Here is a 15125-nt window from a genome sequence, read left to right on the forward strand (position 1 = left end):
TAACATTGCTTTAGACACTGACAATTGGGCATTAATGATAACGTAGACTGACATTTTTGCTTCAAACGATATAAGGTTGGTAAGAGATGATACTATATAGAGAGATGATAATATAGACAGACTTTATTGTTTCAAACGATGTTAGGTTGGTAAGAGATGATAATATATAGAGAGATGATAATATAGACAGACTTTATTGATTCAAACGATGTTAGGTTGGTAAGAGATGATCATATATAGAGATATGATAATATAGACAGACTTTATTGATTTAAACGATGTTAGGTTGGTAAGGGATGATAATATATAGAGAGATGATAATATAGACAGACAGACAGACTTTATTGATTCAAACGATGTTAGGTTGGTAAGAGATGATAATATATAGAGAGATGATAATATAGACAGACTTTATTGCTTCAAACGATGTTAGGTTGGTAAGAGATGATAATATATAGAGATGATAATATAGACATACTTTATTGATTCAAACGATGTTAGGTTGGTAAGAGATGATAATATATAGAGATGATAATATAGACCTTCTTTATTGCTTCAAACGATGTTAGGTTGGTAAGAGATGATAATATATAGAGAGATGATAATATAGACAGACTTTATTGATTCAAACGATGTTAGGTTGGTAAGAGATGATAATATATAGAGAGATGATAATATAGACAGACTTTATTGATTCAAACGATGTTAGGTTGGTAAGAGATGATAATATATAGAGATGATAATATAGACATACTTTATTGATTCAAACGATGTTAGGTTGGTAAGAGATGATAATATATAGAGATGATAATATAGACCTTCTTTATTGCTTCAAACGATGTTAGGTTGGTAAGAGATGATAATATATAGAGAGATGATAATATAGACAGACTTTATTGATTCAAACGATGTTAGGTTGGTAAGAGATGATAATATATAGAGATGATAATATAGACCTTCTTTATTGCTTCAAACGATGTTAGGTTGGTAAGAGATGATAATATATAGAGAGATGATAATATAGACAGACTTTATTGATTCAAACGATGTTAGGTTGGTAAGAGATGATAATATATAGAGATATGATATTATAGACAGACTTTATTGCTTCAAACGATGTTAGGTTGGTAAGAGATGATCATATATAGATATATGATAATATAGACATACTTTATTGCTTCAAACGATGTTAGGTTGGTAAGAGATGAAAATATATAGAGAGATGATAATACTCGTATAGACATACTTTATAGATTCAAACGATGTTAGGTTGGTAAGAGATGATACTATATAGAGAGATGATAATATAGATATACTTTATTGCTTCAAATGATGTTAGGTTGGTAAGAGATGAAAATATATAGAGAGATGATAAAATAGACATACTTTATTGATTCAAACGATGTTAGGTTGGTAAGAGGTGATAATATATCGAGAGATGATAAAATAGACATACTTTATTGCTTCAAACGATGTTAGGTTGGTAAGAGGTGATAATATATCGAGAGATGATAAAATAGACATACTTTATTGATTCAAACGATGTTAGGTTGGTAAGAAATGATACTATATAGAGAGATGATAATATAGATATACTTTATTGCTTCAAATGATGTTAGGTTGGTAAGAGATGAAAATATATAGAGAGATGATAATACTCGTATAGACATACTTTATAGATTCAAACGATGTTAGGTTGGTAAGAGATGATAACAAAGACTGACTTTATTGTTAAGGCGGTATTAGGTGGGCGATACATGATAACATAGACAGTTTTTTTCTTGCTTCTGATGAAGTTAATTGTGAGCGAGAGCAAATTACGTAGACTTTTTGCTCCAGACGATGTTAAGTAAAATGATAAGGCGATATGAATGTTGCTTATATTTTCTTAACTTTGTCATTTTATATAGAAATTATTCATACTTTAACAAAATATATGACTTGACTCACGTACTAAAAAGGAAATTTCTTTAATATCATTCTTGAAACCTTTTTCTGTTTGTTTTTTAGAAAAAGTAAAACATGCAGAACGTTACCCCCGCCCGACTGTGGCTCTTGCTTTGACCTTTCACATCACATAAAATAGTTTTAAAGGGTAATTGATGACTGAGTTATGAGAATGGTGAAAAATCATAAGAACACAAATATGTAATCAATAAAACACGATCATCTATGTCTTCTATACTAAATACACACAAATTATGCGCAGACACTAGAATATATAGAATTAATAATATACTTGCACTAATGTATATCAGAAATATTATAGGGACTTAGTTGCACTAAAATGAAAAAAAAAGTGTCTACTCTTTGTTCGCCCTTTTGATTTCTTTTACCTTTTCAATATCTGAATAATATCTTAAGTTTAAGACGTGTATCATAATAGAAAATAAACCAATGTCAAGTTATTCAAATAGTGATTTAACGAATTTTTTTCAACTTTAGAATAATGGGGTGTTAAATCATTTTGGAAGAATGTTTATCTTGATAGATTGTCCGACTATATATAATACAAGAAAAGAATAACATATGTTTACTGAAATGAAACGGAGTTTCGACAATAGTTATATTATATAGAACACAAAAAGGCGACACCAGACACTCTTTCTTCACACACCTTCTCTATTGTTTATAATAAGGTTAATGCTTTTTTCAGATAGACTTCTTATTATGTATTCAATGTGGGGTTATTTCTCTTGACTTGCGCACATTTTTCGTCTATCAACTAGGTGTAGCAGTTTTAATTTCAAGTGACAACGCATAAAATAAATCAAATGAACGTCATTTGTTTGACAAAGCAGAATTAACTCATTCATTGAAAAAGAACGTTGGTTGTGGAGCTTATGGATGTATACTATTAGCAAACAACTATACATGTATTTGTGTTTATAAAAAGTACCTGGAAAAGAATAGATTTTAAATGGTTGTTGTCAGCTAAAGCATCATTTGTTTAATCCAATAGTACAACAAAATAAACATATATTCCTCGTACATCGGTCTTTCATTTGTAAAAATGACATGATCACGAATTTTATGAAACATCTTCATCATTCAATGTGTGTCTGTAATAACAATATGTTCATATAGAACATCCTAGCGCAATACGACGACTTATATCACACAAACAAAAATTTATAAATATATGTTTTACTTCAATAAATTAATCGGAAGTATTCACTTAACATGACCTCTATAATCACGAAATCATTATTAATATTTGAGAATATTTAAAAAGAAAACGAGTTGATAAACTATCTAATTTAACTGAGTTACATAATGAATCATTTAAATGTTTTATACAACACATAATTCTGTTTCGGCAATTTATATCAAATTTGAGAGACTTGATGAAAGAAATACACCATTCGAGTTGAAATGCACAAAGAAAAAAAACAGGAGACCGATATGCTTCGTTATTAATACAAACAATGAACGATTATCCATGCATTATTACACAGTCATGCACGGACAAACTTATATATTTACATTATTAAATGCATATAAAAACAGAATTGATTAAAACATGTTGATTGAGCATAGAAATTATCAATGCTATACAATATAATAATTTAGAATTTGAAACATGATGCAAAATGGGTTTGTAATTATACAAAATAATTCACACTAGAAATAAGTTCACATACATTGATTTTAGAACACTATTTTTAAGCAATACAATGTTTTCATGGATAAGACCCTATATTATTTATCGGCGTAGCAGTAAAGGAATAATGTATACCCAAAAGTGATATTGAAGCTACGCCATCGGGATGTTATTCCTCGCATTCGAACGACAAATGGGGATTTCATGTTGTGAAACAATCACTGCAAAGAATATATTATTTCGATTCTAACATGATACTTGATTTGCTTTAGTACGTATAATCAGAGCGCCGCATTTTAATAATTATGTCACAGTCATGTGTGGATATTGATCGTCACGTTAATGTTTTATTTTGCGAAACAGTCACTGCAAAGAGTATATTATTTCGATTCTAACATGATACCAACAAATGAATGGAGCCATACTTGATTTGCTTTAGTACTTATAATCAGAGCGTCGTATTTAATGAATACGTCACATGTTTAAATATTGGTCGTCAACACGATTCAACATGATTCACACATGCACTTTCAGTCCTTTTGAGTTAAATAGGGGAATATGTTGTTCGTCTTAGAATGTTGCTCGTCTTATAATTTTGTTCGTCTTAGAATAAAAAATATAGAATGCCGGTTATCGAAATATTATTCATATATAAAATATGTTAACATCATTAACATAGAAAAGAGAACAAAAATGGAACATCATACACATAAGAATAAAATCTTTGCTTATTGTTAAATATGAAGTACAGTCTTATCGATATTTTAACTTATTTGATAGAGAAAAGAAAAAGAAAAAAAAACGATACAAAATATGTATTACATGAATTGTTTTAAATAAAGCAATTTCCTATCTTGATTTTTTTAAATTCTCTTTTTACAGCAACATAATACAACAGAAATTCTCCTGTGTTATTATCATAAATAAGTTCAAGTCAAATTGCGTGTTTTTAATTACATGTAAGTTAATTATATGTGTTTGGAAAGAGATCATCTGAATTAAATACTGTGAAATGCTGTGAATTGAATTATCATAATTCTTTATCTAAAAGACATGCTGATTCACTGTGAATAGGTTCAAATAAAACAATCAACACTTACATAGACATTGCTGTTTAAAATATTGACCCAATATCTTGACACCTCTTTCTCTTTAATAACAGACAAAAACAAAACTACTATTTTTTACGTTTCATATATAATATCTATTATTTGGGTCTTCTACGGTGGCATAGAGGGGACATCAGAAATATTTTACCTATCACGTGCGCACGCGCTGGGGACATCAGAAATATTTTATCTATCACGTGCGCACGTGATGGGGACATCAGAAATATTTTATCTATCACGTGCGCACGCGATAGCTACTACGTGAGCACGCGATAGCTATTACGTGAGCACGCGATAGCTACTACGTGCGCACGCATCTACTAATACGTGCGCACGCGCTAGCTGCTACGTGCGCACTCGATAACTACTACGTGCGCACGCGATAACTACTACATGCGCACGTAATACCTTCCATTTCTAAAATGGACAGGGAAGTGCTTATTCATGACTTGTCTGAAATTAAAAGCTATCGCGTACAAACGTTATAAATTGTACGTGCAAACGTAGTAGCTATCTCGTGCGCACGTATTAGTCATAGCGTGCGCACGTGGTAGCTATTGCGTGCGCACTTGGTATTTAAATATTGTCCTATGTCCCCGATCGTTTCTGATATCCCCTCTATGCCACCGTAGTCGTCCCAGTTCATTACTTGTATTTTTGTTACTGTTCATTCACGTCACAGAACTTTTATATTTTAAAGATTTATTGGTTTCATATCAACGATTTCTTATAGGTTTTGAAAGTAGAGCCTAACGATTCTTTGTTTTCAAATAAATAAACGCGTTTAAGTATTTGTCCTACTTGCTAACGATTGGACGTTTTTTTATAATTACATCAAAGTCACATTGTAGTTTTACTTTCACTACAAGGGGTATAAATTACATATAAGTCTGACGTATGAAAACCTTTTCATAAGCCATTAGATTGGAGACATATCAAGATGGCCGAAGAAAGCCCAGGACAATCATCTTTAAAAGTTGTGAAGAACTAACGGTATGTTTTATCTTTTTTTTAATTTGTGATGATGAAAATATAAAAATCTTAGAAAAAAGAAAACTTAGGCATACTTGAAAGCTTATATTGTTAAATGTTTATAAACAACGAAGGGAGACACATAAAAGTAAAGTTGGTATAACTATTTTGGTCATAGAGTGAGATATCAACCGATGAATGAGATAATAAAAGGAAATGTATGTACTGTTTATGCTTTTGTAGTTATAAACGTTAACGACTAAACTAATATGCATTATGTTTTAAGGTAGACTTGACATACTAGTTCACTGCATCATCACTCATCATCATCATCATCATCAAATGTTTACGGTTCTACTAAAACGTGTCTTTGTGAGCCAAATAATAATTTTGTTGGCATATTGGCTCGTCGCTTTGTTGTCTGATAGTTAGAAAGACAAAGGGTTGCATTTGAGGTTCTAGCATTGAATATCATGTCATGTTCAATGGCAAGCTAGTCAATAATTGTATAGTATTAAATTGTATTAATTTTGTATTATTACAGTAAAGGGTTAACTGATAGAGTAGGGTAATGCACTATTATTATAGATATAAATCAGTTGATGTTTTGTGTATAAATAGCAGTTATTATTTATATTTACTATAAAGATTTTAACACATAGATTATTGCCTTAAATAACCAACCAAACATTATTCTGAGTATTATGAAATATTTATACATAGATTATTGCTTTCAAAATTTACCGGGAAAACTTAGGCGACTACAGCGTAGTTCACAATAGAAAGAAATGTAAGCTACAGCTTCATTTATGTTGTACATTCAAAAGTTGCTCTCAGTGTTTTTTAAATATTTATACCTAGAGAGATCCTACTTTTCAATAATTGACGAGGAACAACCTCTTCGGATCAAAACCCATTGAGAGACAACAATTTATTTGATGTTGAGAGGTGTTGCTCTATTGACGTTAAACTTATTGTGAAATTTTACTTTCGACCGGTTAGATAAAGAAGTGTTTGCTCTATGTAGAAGGCCATACTGCAGTGGTTATACAGTATTTTGATTGATCAATGAAAATGTTTCTACAATACAGCTTTGAAATATCTGCCATTATATTTGTAACTGTTTTATCATACATGTTTTTGCAAATTAATATTGAACTGTTATGAAGTATGTCATGTAAGGGTTTACTCCTTTGCTATATGTGCCCAGGGAGGTATGTCCACTTTATCATATTGGCAAGGAGATGTTCGACTGCTTTATCGTATTTGCCATGTGCTAATTGACTGCTTTATCGTATTTGCCATGTGCTAATTGACTGCTTTATCGTATTTTCCATGTGCTAATTGACTGCGTATTTTCCATGTGCTAATTGACTGCTTTATCGTATTTTCCATGTGCTAATTGACTGCTTTATTGTATTTGCCATGTGTTAATTGGCTGATTTGTTATATTTGCCATGTGCTCATTGACTGCTTTATCGTATTTGCCATGTGTTAATTGACTGCTTTGTCGTATTTGCCATGTGCTCATTGACTGCTTTATCGTATTTGCCATGTGCTCATTGACTGCTTTATCATGTTTGCTTTGAGAAGTTTTCTCCGTTTTAATATTTGCCTACATTTGCAATGTGAAGTGTAGCTGCTTAATTATATTTGTTGTGATATAGTTGACTGTTTCGATTCACCATGTTTGCTTCCAAAATTTGGCTCCTTTATCACTTTCCAAGTGATGAATGTCTACTTTAAATTTTGACCAAAAGAGGTTTTTACTGTCTTATCATATTGGGATAATTATCTGTTTTGTATCTATAAAATTGCAAGTTTTGCTACTATTTACTACTTGATAAGGGATGTATTTGATAAGGTAGATTGATTATGTCTCCAATTATAAGCGATTTTACATTCTTTGTTACTTAGACAGAAAATATAACATGTTTTCTTAAATGAATAATATTAAAATGTTCACAAAGATCCTGACAAGAGTTGTAAACATATCTATTAATCGTTTTCAAACGAAAATCTTCATTCATTTTATCGAAATATCCTAATGCTTGTTCATTGCGCGGCTGAACTAGTTATTATAACAATACTTAAAACTGGTCTAAAAGGCAATTAGAATAATTAAATAAAGGTTATTCATTACCTTCACATGCATTAATTTTCTATGATATTGCACATCTTATTAATCAAATAAAACAGGTGATCGTAGTTTAATTTTTAACCATTTTACTTCATTTAATTTAACAGAGATAAATATAAGTGTAATATACTGTTTTATAACGCTTTATATTTCTCAGGCATAAAGTAGTTTTCATTGTAAACAAGTCACTATTTTTTCTTCCGACAAGCATCTATTGATGCCACTTATCTAGAAAATAAAGTTTCGGACATGGAACATACATAAAATGCATACATGATTTTAATGTTCGGGGCCGACTTTTAACTGCTTTCAATAACTGCTTTCAATAAGTCTACAGCGATAAGATCTATTTATTATTGGATAATTAACTGTAAAAAACAATGTCTCAGCATAATTCGATACATTAAACCACGCGGACAAATAATGATACAAGTTCACTTGAACGATTTTGGTAGAAATTCAATATAAACTTTAGTAAATTGAAAACATAAACAACTTAACCGATAATCATTATACTCGTATTACATTTGTTATATTTTGAAATAATTAGAATAATATGCCATTGTTGGCTAATGAAGTGTATAAATAGAAGACCCTGGCGTGACGCCCTATTTCATACAGACAAAGATTGATTTATGTTTCTTTTGAATAAACTAGTTGTTCATTAATATTATTTAGGCTTGATAACAATCAATGTTTAACAATAATGAGATAATTTATGCTATATCACTATTATTAGGTGTTTTCAAAATTATGTAAACAATTTTATGGCATACCTAATCATGTACTTAAAAAATTTATTCATTAATTCATTATTTTATAAATTTTTAATTATATCTAATTATAGCAAATCTCGAGCAGTATATTGATCGATTAAAAAAAGAACAATCTTCATAACATATCGGCTATGTAACCCTAATAAAGAAATGTTTTACTTCCATTGTACCAGCAAACAATTCATTCGAAATATTTCTCAAGTTCAAATAAATCATTTGACCGCTTGTAACTAATCAGATACCGGCTAGCTTTATGACTAATGAACGTAAGTGATGTTCCAGGGAGTTTTACTTTTCAATGTGAGAGGTTTAGAAAAATTTAATCTAAATGTAACTATTACAATCTATTACATATCTGTATATGGTTTATAAATACATTATTTGTTCTTGTTTTTTTTTGTTTCACAATCTTGTCTTGATAAGATACTGATAGAGTATTAGTTAGAGAAGGAAAACAGACACTTGGTAAAGGCTGGTTGAGGTCTTGTGTATTCAAATGAGGGACTGGTCCCATTCTGTAACGACATAATTGACCAACAACATAAGTATATCGTACAAAACATTCGTTCTACAAAATCAATAACATCAACTGTGGCGTGTGGCAGCTATCGAGTTGAACCTCTTAAGCCAGACCAAAAGCCAGTAGATTGCAATCTGCTGGTGATACTGATTGCACTGGGTTATTACATCTATTGATAAATAACCAATATTTTCATAGCCACGTTGGATGCAATGTCACAGAAAATAATAACTTTTTTCAAAGGTAAATCGTTAATAAATTATCTTTAACTTATCCTTATTAACTCTATTGTAATGTTAATGCTGTATATTCAGTATCAAGGTAAAAGAGAAAATAAAAACATAACTATGAAGGTAATGAAGTAATTCATCACTTTAATGATTCACAAAAAATGTATAAAAATCCACCAATTGTTTTTGTTACAAAATGTGATGTAACACAATGCTTGTGGTTAATATTTTCTGTAAACATGCACAATTGTACATTTGTTGATAGAACTGTTTGTATACAGGCATTTTTTCCCTATCCCAAGGGTCCAAATATAGACCCCATTTCCAATCCAAATATTGTTCTTTTTCCTAATAAAAAACAATTAATTTTTCTATGGGAAACTATTTTTCATGAGAAGTTTGACTGCTTTATCATTTTTGCAAATTGATCTTTGGTTGCCTTTTAATATGTATTTTATCATTGAAAGTTTGACTATACTGTCAGGTATGTCAGTGAAGTGTTTACTTCTTTTTCATATTTTACCCATGGACGTTTATCTACTTTATCCTTTTTGTCATTAGGGGTTTGCCTGCCTTATTATATTTGCTGTGAGTGGTTTGTCTACTTTATCATGTTTGTCATGAGAGGTTTCACTACTTAATCATTTTTTCCATAAGAGGTTTGAATGCTTTATCATGTTTTCCATCAATAATTTCCCTGCTTTATAATATTTGTCATGAGAGGTGTGTGTACTTACTCATGTTTGCCATGAGATGTTTGTTTAGTACTTTATTACGTTTGCCATGAGAGGTTTGCCTGCTTTATCATATTTGTAATGAGAGGTTTGTGTACTTTATCATGCTTGTAATGAGAGTTTTGATAACTTTATCATAGTTGACATGTTTTCCATGAATGATTTCCCTGCCTTGTTATATTTGTCATGAGAGGTTTGATAACTTTCTCATGTTTGCCATGAGATGTTTGTCTACTTGATAATGTTTGATATTAGAGGTTTTACTGCTTTATCACAGTTAACATTGGAGGATTGACTTCCTTTATCATCTTTGCAATGAGAGGTCTGACAACTTTTCCATAATTGACATGAGAGGTTTATCTACTTGATCATGTTTGAAATAAGAGCTTTGTCTTTTGTAACATTATAACTATGAGAGGTTTATCTACCTTTTATATGTTCGTCATAAGATTTGATATTTGCCATGTTAAAAATGTCTTCTTTATCCGTGTGTCATGTGAGGTTTTTCTCCTTTATGATATCCTTTATGATATTTGCCATGTGAAGTTTGTCTACTTTATCAGAATAAAGAATAATAATAGAATCGGAAATATGTCACTTATCGTCGCTTGAGGTCTGCACACAAGGAATTACAGAAAGAAATATTATATAATGTAAATCTAGCATTAAGGTGAGAGTAGTCTTCACTGTACATTTTATTTTAATGGTTGTTACACTTCTAAATCTTAACGAGCCTGTAGTCCACCAGAATGTGTTGCACAATTATGAAACTTTCTCTTTGTCATATAACTTCAGTACAATATTTTTGATATATCTGAACTAAAAAGAATAAGTGATCCAGGGTAACTTTTTGTTTATACATTTCTTCCGACTGGTGATAATCACATTAATCAAAGTTTAGCTTTACTTTTGATGTCAGTCTTAGCCTAGTGTGTTTCTGCTTATTTATGAGCAACGGAAAAAAACAACGCACATAATTATTCCGCTTAAGTTGTGCGCGTTATATCTGTGTAAAATATCAACATCTTTTGTATTTATATCGTTCAATTCCATCAATGGTTTTGATGGTGTGACATATACCATTAACTAGGTCTAATCAGTTCTACCCGGTCAACACCTGCTATAAACCAACACTAATAGAGAATTTTATACTACGTGATAACAAAAGGACAAAAGAAGACATAACAAAACGGGGGGGGGGGCACGCCATCTGCTATGTTTTTGTCAGGTTGCCTAAATATATAGTATTGACATACTTTTTTCTTGTATGAAGCTCGAAACCAGTGTGAAAGATCCTGCTGGTTGAACATTATGCACAAGAGAAAACATTTAGCTCTTTTGTTCAGGAAGGAGACTACATATATTTCACGATAAAATCGAATATCCGGCTTAGCCGCTATTCCTGGCATTTTTAAAATCCTAATCCTTCAAAACTGTAAATTAACCTCAACGCATTCGTTCAATAAATTTGCTGCAAACCGGGTTGAATTTCTACTGCGTTCGGTATGTTTAAAGTTACATTGATAAAGAAAGAAAAGGCAAAGAATAAAAAAATATAATAATGTTTGTGTTAATGTTAATAAAAATGGAAATTGAATAGAATTTGTGTCCTTTATGTTTGCAGAAAGCTCAATTAAGTAAGGAAATTGCTATGACTGATTTTATTTGTAAAAACAATAGATAAAGAATAAGCTGTAAAGATTTTATTATGATAATTAAAAGACAGTTAAAGAAGATAGCAATTGTAATGATTGGTTTATATATTCACAGAAATAATTACATATTTCGACACTATATATTTACGGTAAGGTCGGTTTTTCTTCATAAAGAGATGACACAAAAGATTAATATCTTAGTAATTGGTTTTATTTTCGTTTTAAGTACATGGATCAATAACATGTCCGTTTTGTTTAATATCACGAGAATTCTTCCACGAATAAGAACTTTTTTAAGACGATATTGTTCTGTGTACGTAATTCGACCAATTAAACAATTAACTCGATCAATTGGCTGTAATACAAAACCCTAGATCACACAAAGGAAGTATGATTTATGTTTACCTTGTGGATCCAAGTTTTGCAAACACTCTAGTTTGGCATGTATAAACAGTGCAATTGGCACGTTATTGGAAATTTGATATTCCTGTTTTGTATACTTATCTTTATAACTTTATAGCCTGGACATTTTGAATACAGTGTTCAGCCGTCAAACGTTAATAACTTTACTAAACGAATTATTTTTCACTTATTTCTTGAGATATGCTCACTATGTTAGGCACATATAAAATATATTATGCTTTTAAGATAACATATAATCTGGCGCTTTTTGATGTTTTTTTTTTTTCTTTTTCTTTTCTTTTTAACATATTTTCATTGTGCAAAAATATGGCTGATAAATGAACACAATAAGCTAAAGTATAAGTTAAACAAACAGTGAATATGCAATAATGGTGTTAAACATTAACAGAAAAAACAAAAACATTTGTTTGTATATGACTTTGCCAAAAATATATATGACTTTGCCACAAATAAGTACTATTTTTACCTAATATTATTCTTCGGTTAACAAGCAGGTGTAATACAAAACCCTAGATCACGCAGAAGAAGTATGACATGTTTACCTTTCCTTTGATAAAGAAGGGCTTACGGTAAAACTTGCACTTGATTGTAAATGAATTAAATTTTCTAATCCAGTGAACATACGTTCTGTGCCTTTGTATTACTTCGTAGAATCTTCCACGAATAAGAGGTATTTTTATGATCATATATTTTTTGGTACGTAAATCGATCAACGAGAAGGTTAAATATATATAGCGAGTGTAATACAAAACCCTTGATCACGCAAGGGTTTGGCACATTAACCTGTGCTTTATTAAATTAGGGCTATGGCAATATTGTAGTTTAAACATGTGTTTACAGTACAATTGACATTTGATTATAAATGAATTAAATATTCTTAACAAGTGAACATACGTTTTGCACTTTTGTTACTAAGACAAGTGGAAATCTATGTTTAACGACGCTGTATTACAGTCATTGTCAAAATGATATAAAGTAAACAAATTTTATTATTAACTACTTAGTTTTAGTTGGCATACGAAGACGTTAAGCTCCGTATTACGGTGAATATATCAATATAATATAAATAAGCATACGTTTACATGTACAATTAAGATTTTTTTTTTTTGTGCCAACAATTAAATGTTCATATAATTATATTTCCTTCTTTGTAGGTATGTGATATTTAAAATTCTTTTTACAAAAGGTCTTTGTCGATATCTAGATAACTATCTTAAATCAATACCTACTTTGTATTCATAAAGTTTAAAATTAGGAAAAATGATACCTAGTATAATTATTTCTATTATCCCCAGCCAATTTTCATATTTAATGTTATACTATAAGATATAGTTATTTTTAATCGTTCGACAATAGACAGTGAAGTAGTCTTTGTGGATATGACGCAAAACACAATTCATTGCTTTATGTTATCTAAAAATAAATCAGAGTTTCTAAAGAAGTTAAATATAAAATACAAAACAATTATTGAAACAAGTTTTCATCTCACAAATATCAATAATTTTACGACAATCATCTTTACAATAATGCCAAATATTTTAGAACGTTAGAATTGAAAGAAGCATTGAATGTGTTAGATTTTTGATATATATTTATTAAACTGTAAAATTAAATATCTGGTCGAAGTACAACACTTTGTAGCATGCAAACAAATGATGACACATGTTTACTAAAATCAATTAATGTTATGGCCCAAGTTATATATAAAAACATTTGATATTATTATTACCTGTAACGAGAATAATATGATCAATATTTAAAAGTTTCCAATAGTGTTTGAAAACGTTTCTGAAATTAGTGAATGTTTTCCATCGATTGATGAAATTATCATTTTTTCCGCTTTAACATGCAATGCCGCTTATCAAATAGATAAATACAGAATCCCTAAAGAAAGCCCAACATGGCAAAATTGAAAATGTTGCAGGCTCGGTTTGATTGAACCTGTTCATGGACGGTACTGGAAAGTGCAAGTTACCGTCAACGCCCCCTAGCACCGGCTTAAGCAGAATTCAACATTTAAACATGAAATAGTAAAATTTTCAATTTAGAAACATCAATATCCATAATGATAGATACAACTATTAGCATGTCCAAATTGCTAGAAATCGCTGTTCTGACGGGCATTCAAATATATATTTTTTCGTGAAATATACTCCTTACCGAACAAGAGAGTTGATGTTTATTCTTTAAAGGGACTACACTGAGGTGTTATGACATGATGGGACTGAAAATATTTTTTCCAGATAAATGTACCATTGGATGTAAGTTTCGACCATTAATCTTTGTGAAAAATTTCAGATCATTCTCGCACTTTTTTTTCCCAGAATTACTATTCAAATTGTAAAAGATTACCCAAAATGAAAAACACATTTCACTCAAATCAGGCTAAGAAAATCATAAAAATACGATTTTCAATTTATTTTAAAGTATATTTCTTAACTATCTTTGCATATATTTCTGTTTAAAGTGCCCCAGCTCATTTATGTAAGAATTTCAAATATTATGTTTTTAGGTTTTTAAACCTCAGTGGAGTCCCTTTAAAAGAAAGTCTCCAAATATTGCTCTGCTTGCAAGAGCCTACACACTGGTTTAAGATTTGTACATAAAGATATTATTTAAATTCTAGATAGAGATAGTCCGACAACATTGCGGGAGGCGTACCCCGTAGTCGCTCCATTTTTGAGATATTTTTTCATATATTTTTAACCATGTGGTTTTAGATTCTCCATTCATTCTGGTTGACCTAGCATAGAACAGACGGTGAACGGTTAAAAATGGCCAAATCTTGTTAATTTTATATGTCCACGTTAGAAAACCATTTGAAAAATTAAAACGCCCAATACACATTGGATTAAAGCAGGGTGCAAATTTGTATAACTATTGACGTTATTAAATTAGAAAATTAGCATGAAAAGGGCGATGAAGTGTATGGGTTTACAAAGCATAAGCACTATTTCATTGT

This window comes from Ruditapes philippinarum, unplaced genomic scaffold, assembly GCF_026571515.1.
Source record: "Ruditapes philippinarum isolate M1 unplaced genomic scaffold, ASM2657151v2 ctg5415_1_1_1_1, whole genome shotgun sequence".
NCBI lineage: Eukaryota > Metazoa > Mollusca > Bivalvia > Venerida > Veneridae > Ruditapes > Ruditapes philippinarum.